Raw genomic sequence first — 7346 nt, forward strand, 5'->3', positions numbered from 1 at the left:
TCATGACATGGCTGTTGGCTTCCCTGAGAGTGAGTAATCCAAGAGAGCAAGGCAAAAGCCACACCATCTTTTATGACCTAGCCTTGGAAGTGACATGTCATCACTTCTAGCATATTCCATTGGTCACACAGACAAACCCTGATACAAGGTGAGAGGGGACTACGCAAGGAGGTGAATATCAGGAAGTGGAGATGATTAGGGGCCATCTTGGAGGTTGGCTACCACATATTATTATACCTCCATCAGTCTGGTATACCAGGGGCCCCCAAGGTTATGTTAACCGTTCTTCTACCCTGTGGCAAGACTAGACTTGAATGTGTCTCCTGGATTCTCCAACCTGAAGTCCCCTTGCTTTCCCACCTGTCCCCACCCAGTCACCAGGAATGGAGAGAAATATGATTCTTCATCTACTTCCTTCCCACACCTCCTGTCCAACATTCCTTCAGGGGCCTTGGAGTCACCTACTTGGGGACATCATTGAAACTGTGTTGAGATGTCTTAGTCTCATGGTAAAATTTTTATAATGTCCATAAGGCCAGTGGTCCCAGAGCTGTTTGCCCTGTTTTATAACCAGTGGCCTATGTCCAAGGTGAGGGAAAGGCAGGGGTGGGGGAAGGGTGGCATCCTAACACCCCCTCCTTCCTAGGCCTTGGATATCAGCCCCAGCCTCTGGTGCCATAAATGAATCCTCTACTTTCTGACATGGTCTTGGACTGGATTTGGGAATAAAAACCCCATGATGTGATACAGATGTGACTGTGGCTCGGAGCTGGAACCAAAAAAAAAGGAGTAACCAGATAAAGAAATCACAGACATAATTCTTTCTCCTCCCGTGTGCACTCCCTTTTCAACTTGCAAAGCTCATCCATGACCTAAGGCCTATGTGTTCTGTTTTTTTTTTCTTGTGCTTACTAGTAGCCAGTTTTATTTTCCAATAGGTCACTTAAAGAAACATTACTTTTGGCCGGGCGCGGTGGCTCACACCTGTAATCCCAGCACTTTGGGAGGCTGAGGCCGGTGAATCACGAGGTCAGGAGATTGAGACCATCCTGGCCAACATGATGAAACCCCGTCTCTACTAAAAATACAAAAATTAGCTGGGCATGGTGGCATGTGCTTCCACCCTCAAGATCTCATAATCTCCCAAAGGCCCGACCTCCTAATATCATCACGTTGGTGATAAGGTTTCAGCATATTAATTTTGGAGAGGTATATTCAGACCATAGCAATTTGAATCTTCATTCTTTTTTTTAAATTTAATTTAATTTAATTTAATTTTAAGTTCTGGGATACATGTGCAGAACAGGCAGGGTTTTGGGGGGTTTTTTTTGTTTTTGTTTTGTTTTGTTTTGTTTTTGAGATGGAGTCTCGCTCTGCCACCCAGGCTGGAGTGCAGTGTCGCAATCTCGGCTCGCTGCAACCTCCGCCTCCTGGGTTCAAGTGATTCTCTTGCCTCAGCCTCCCAAGTAGCTGGGATTACAGGCATGCACCACCACACCCAGCTAATTTTGTATTTTTAGTAGAGACAGGGTTTCACTATGTTGGTCAGGCTGATCTTGAACTCCTGACCTCAGGTGATCCAACTGTCTCGGTCTCCCAAAGTGTTGGGATTGCAGGCGTGAGCCACCGCGCCTGGCCTAGGTTTGTTACATAGGTAAAGGAGTGCCATGGTGGTTTGCTGCACCTACCCACCCATGAATCTTCATTCTTTCATTCCTCTGGCAAAGTTCCCCTTAGAAGCCCTATGAAGCTCCAAGTGGTATAAAGCTCACCCCAGTGTGAGAATAATACAGCCACAGCCCAAGGATATGAACTTGCTACTTGCTTGCTGGGTGACCTTGCAAAACATGTGTCCTCTGTGGCTGCCAGGAGAGTGCATAACTCACATCTCCTTAGAGAGAACCTGCTACAAGGAGCATGATTACCCAACAGCCTGCAGCAGCTGCCCCTCTGGGTCTGCTGCAGCTTTCATGGGGCAGATAGCATGCTTTTCCTAGCCTGCTCCCAGTGGTGACTGGGCATGTTGGGGAAGCTAACACCAGGCTATTTCTGTCCTACGTGGGACCCCATCTTTACTCTGGGCCCAATGAGGACTTTCTCAGAGCTGCGTTGCAGTCCAAGGCTCTTCCTAACCAAGCCATCTCCCTTCTCACTCTCCTTCACAGATGTCAGACCTGCATCATGGTCAAAAGGCTCTTTCTGCTTCCTCCTGCTCCCTCTCTTTTACCCTTATAAGCAATTTATCTAGTAAATGTTCTGCATCTCCAATTGGCCTTAGCATCTGTCTCCTAGAAGGCCTGAACTGACACACCTTTTCTGAGCCATAGGACCCATGCTCCTCCATCTTCTCCCCCACCCCTAGGATAGCTTAGGGCTGTGCCTGACGGTGTTAAAATTCTCCATCATTGCTAAGTGGTGAAATAGAAGTGTGGGTTTCCTGTCAACATCAGAGGACATGGTGGATTCCAATTTCAGCTATACCCAGAGGTTAGGGACAGCTGCTTCCCAAGCCCTGGGTTCCCACCTCACCCAGGCTCTGCCTCAACCCCATGATCACTTCCCAGTCTCCATATCCTTCATCAAAGAGGGAGTTTGGGGGCAGAAAGGAGCCTAGGGTCTTGAACTGGGGATGAGAGCCCTGGGTTCTAATCCAGTCCCTGCTGCTGGCTTCCCTTGCCTAAGCTGCAGTTACTCCATCTGTACAGCAGGACTGTGGCTTGGCTGGCCTGGATGGAGGAAGGAGAACAATGGCTGCTTCTGGTTTAAGAAATGCTGTGGCAGCTGGTGAGGTCCAAGCTCCTTCCTCTGCCTGTTAAGTCCAGACTAAATGGTATAGGTGGGAAGCTCTGCCTGGAAGGATCAGGTTGGGGGCCAGGCCTAGAACCATGTCCTGATTGTGCCCTGACACCCACCAGCTGTGGGGTGTTGTGCCTGGGCTCCTGAGGTGGCCATCAGCCCCAGGAAGGGCAGCTCCCATTCAGCCACAGCTTCGTGAGATGCCACAATCAGGGGAGGTAAACAGTGGCAGAATAGGGAGGTCGGGCTGCCCTGGAGGTGTTCACAGGGAGCCACAGGAGTACAAGGAGGAAGGACTAGCTGCCAGGGGGAGGCAGGGAAGACTCCCAGAGAGGTATTTTTGTGCTGGGCTTTGTAGGATGAGTATGAGTTTTCCAGACAGAGAAAGGGAAAGGCTTTCAAGACAGAATACAAAGGCCCATCTAATACACATGAACCTGTGTTAGATGTTCCAGAAAACATGGAAAGTGGCAGGACTGGGGTAGGGGTCAGGGGAGTGATGGGAGAGTAAGCTGTCCACAGAGCAAAAAGGACTCCAAGGAGGATCTGGGTTCTACAACCTTTACTCTTACCCTAAGAGGTAGATGCTTGTCTTATTCCTGTTTTACAGATGAGGAAACTAAGGCCCAGAGAGATGGAAAGGGGCTCTGATGGGAATGCATTGGGCGGTATCAGGACCCAGTCAGGCCTGGGAGCTAGAGGCCAGGGCGTCCTCTTCGTACTGTGTGACCAATGGCAGGGACCAGGCCCTCCCCCAGCTCCCACCCCCACCCCCATGGCCATCTGACTTCAAGGAGCTCAGTCCCTCCCCTGCCACCATCCCCAGTGTCCTTGTCCTGCTGATATCACGCACACACGGAAGAGAAATATGCGAGATTCCAGAGAGGCCAGAGTGTGGGAACCAGGACAGATGCTGCTGGCCCTGCCCCCAGGCTGCCACGCCTCCAGAGCCTCTGGGTGCTGCCAAGGGGGCTCTGGAATGTGTCCGAAGCTTCTGGCTTCCTCCATGGTGGGCCACCCCCCAGGGCCTGGGAAAGCTAGGGAAGCTCTGAACACCCAGTCTGCCATTCTGCCCCTGTGTGGCTCCTGCGGGATTTGTACTGCCTGAACGTAGGGGTGGGAGTGTATAAGCTTCAAGACAGCAGGGCCAGCCCAGCTGCTTTGCTCTCAGGGGCCCAGATAAGTAGAGCATGAACTCTGCAGCCCAGGGACAGGGAAGGGGAACCAAACCAACATGTTTATCACCTTACTTAGAGAAGGAGCTTGGAAGTCTGTGTGTGTACATGCATGTGTGTGTTGTAGACAGACAGACACAGACAGATGGTCCCAGCCCCCACCCTCGCTAGCCCCAGGGGTAGCTTGTGCTCCGCCTGCTCTGCACATGTGGCTCCCAGCAGCTGCACATTCTGTCAGTGACCAGCTGTGGCAGCAGCTGTGGAGGTGGAAAGTGAGCGCAGATGGGTCCCAGAGGAGCGGGGGAGGAGGGCAAGGGGAGGACAGGAAGGGCCTGGGATGAGCAGGGGGTGGGGGGAGGAGGAGGCAAGGAAGCTCAGACTGTTCTCAGGATGGAACATGGAGCAGGAAAGTGATGATGGGGCTGCCTGACATCTGGGTGTGGCACAGAGAGCCTGCAGAGGTTCAGGACAGGCCCAGCACACCCCGGCTAGGTCTCGACATGTGGGTGGACCAACATGAGTGTAAGGAAAAAGACTGGGCAGTTGGATCTATGGGTCTGAACCTGAGAAAAAAAGTCTGTATTTGAGATATAAATTTGGGAATCATTGGCTCATAGAAAGAAAAGCCAGGGAGTAGGTGAACCAACTAGGGATAGAGTGGATGGAGACAGAGGCCAAACCCAAATGTAGCATTAGAGCACCCACTCTCAACACCAGGCATCACTCTCTGCATCTTACCTCATTTAACCCTCACAACAACCCTGTGGAGTGAGTGGCTTTGGTATCATCCCATTTTACAGATGAGAAAACCAAGGCACGGAAAGGCTACTCTTGTCCTGGCTCACTTTCTGTCTCACTGTGTGGCCCTGGGGATGTTTCTGTCCCTCTCTGGGTCTCAGTGTCCTTAGGCTCAGAGGGAAGACTGAGTGGCACCTGGGTGCTCCAGGTCCCTTCTTCCCCCTACTTCATCCTGGGCCATGGGCCAGGAAAGTCCTTGTATGTCTCTGCTGTTTTTCCAGGAACAAGGAAGCACCTCCTTCCCAGACAAGGTGGAGGCCTTCAGGAGCCCCTCAGTTCCCCTCCCCATCACTGGACACTCAGCCAATATTTACCAAACACCTACCTGTGCCAGACGCCGGTAGGCATCAGGGAGATCACAGTGAACAACCCAACATGGTTCCTGCTTTCACAGGGATAACAGCCCAGGCCTCAGACAGACATAAACTATTCCACAATTAATAACCACCAACCACCACCCTGGGCATCTCTGTGCCAATCATCCTCTCCTCTGAGACCCCCCAGATACCTCCACCATGCAGCAGTTAGAGGCTCAGTGTCTGCCACAGTGGTCTCTGGAATCCTGTTCCAGTGTATAGTCTATGTGCAAGCCAACCGTTCAGAGCCCAGGCCATATCAGTTTAGTGATCTGAATACCAGCCCCAAGAGCAGACGGGATTGACCTAGTGTGGGCTCAGTGATAGAGAAAGTATTGCTGCAACTGAAACCTGTCGCTGAAAATCTCCAGCTCGCTCAGCTCTGGGACAGACAGAAAGGAGCGGAGGGTAGAATAGAGGGCCCGTCTCGTCCTCCCTCCCTTTGGATTGAGGCTGCCTGCTACTCCTGGGCCTCTCACCCTTCTCCTTACTTCTGACTCCCTCTCCATCAGTGAGCAAATTCTTCCTGAGGCTCTGCTGGTCCCTGGAGTTGCATGGGGTGCCCTCTCTCATTGACCTGCCCCTCTTTTTTGTTTTTTTTTTTTCTAGAGATGGGGTCTCACTCTGTTGCCCAGGTTGGAGTGCATTGGTGCAATCAAGGCTCACTGTAGCCATGACCTCCTGGGCTCAGGTGATCCTCCCACCTCAACCTCCTGAGTAGCTGCTATTACAGGCATGAGCCACTGTGCCTGGCTGACGTGCCCCCTTTTTAAACCTGCTTCCGCAACCCTCTACCCCAGACACTTCCCAGTCCATGACATCCTGCCCTTGCCTCTGCCTCCCTTGCCTCTGTTCATTCATCCCAAGGCATCTGTGACCTCCTGATCACACTTCTTTCCTCTTAGAGCCCCTGGACTGGTGACCAAGCCCCTTTTCTCAGCTCCTGGTTGCCTTGGTCCCTGGTGCTCCATTCTCGCAGGATTCTCCTCCTTCTTCCCAGAGAATCTTTGGCTATTGTTTCCCAGGGTCCTAGCCTAGGTTCTCCTCCCTTCTGGATCTGCACTAGCTCCTTGGGACAGATATGTTATGTATCCCATGTCTTCAGCCACCAAATCTCTCCTCCAGCCCAGACCTCTCCCTGGGTTCTCCTCCTGGGTGTGCGCTAGGTCTCACAAACAGCATGGCCATAGTGAGCTCCTTCCCTTCTCCAGTGTTTCCCCTTGGTGCTTGTCACCTTCATCCATTCAGTCACCCAGACAGGAACCCAGTATCACTCGAATCCAGTCCTTATTGCCTGGCCTATTTTAAGAGTCTCCTGATTGGTCCACCCAGCTCTAATGCAGGTTGCAGTGGTTACCAGCATGAATTCTGGCGCCAGACTGCTTGGTTAAACTCCTATTTCTACCACTTAGTAGCTGTGTGATCTTGGGTAAGTTATTTAACCTCCCTGTATTTCAGGGTAACTTATGAAGAAAAGAGGTTTAATTGGCTCACGGTTCTGCAGGCTGTACAGGAAGCACAGTAGCATCTGCTTCTGGGGAGGCCTCAGGGAGCTTCCAGTCATGGTGGAAGGCAAAAGGGGAACAGGCACGTCACATGGCAAAAACAGGAACACGAGAGGAAGCAGGGGAGCTGCCACACACCTTTAAACCACCAGATCCATGAAAACTCACTATCATGAGAACAGTACCAAGGGGATGGGACTAAACCATTCATGAAAAATCCACCTCCCTCACCTCCCACCAGGCTCCACCACCAACATTGGGGATTACAATTCAACATGAGATTTGGATGGGGACACAGATCCAAACCATATCACCATTCTATTGATATTCCATGCTTGTTCCTACCTCAGGGCTTTCCACTTGCTGTTCCTTCTGCCTGGAATCCTCTTCCCCAGATCTTCTTAGATTCCCTCTCTCCATTCGGGTCTCTGCATAAGTGATTCATCCTCAGAGACGATCTCCTGACCCCTAAGTAAAATAGCCACCAATCCCCCAGTCACCCTATGTCTCCACCTCACTTTATCTTATTTCACAGCATCTATTAATATCACTGACATTACATTATATGTGTTGCTATATGTTTGTCGTCCTAAGCTCTGGCCCCTGCAATGTGAGAATGGCCCAATACAAATGGCAAGAAGGCTGTCGTGGGTGAGTGGACAAGGCAGAAAGTGGTTGGGGATGAAGCTGGAGAGATGGGCAGGGGCCTGAGCTTA

Source organism: Pan troglodytes, chromosome 1 (assembly GCF_028858775.2).
Source record: "Pan troglodytes isolate AG18354 chromosome 1, NHGRI_mPanTro3-v2.0_pri, whole genome shotgun sequence".
Taxonomy (NCBI): Eukaryota; Metazoa; Chordata; class Mammalia; order Primates; family Hominidae; genus Pan; species Pan troglodytes.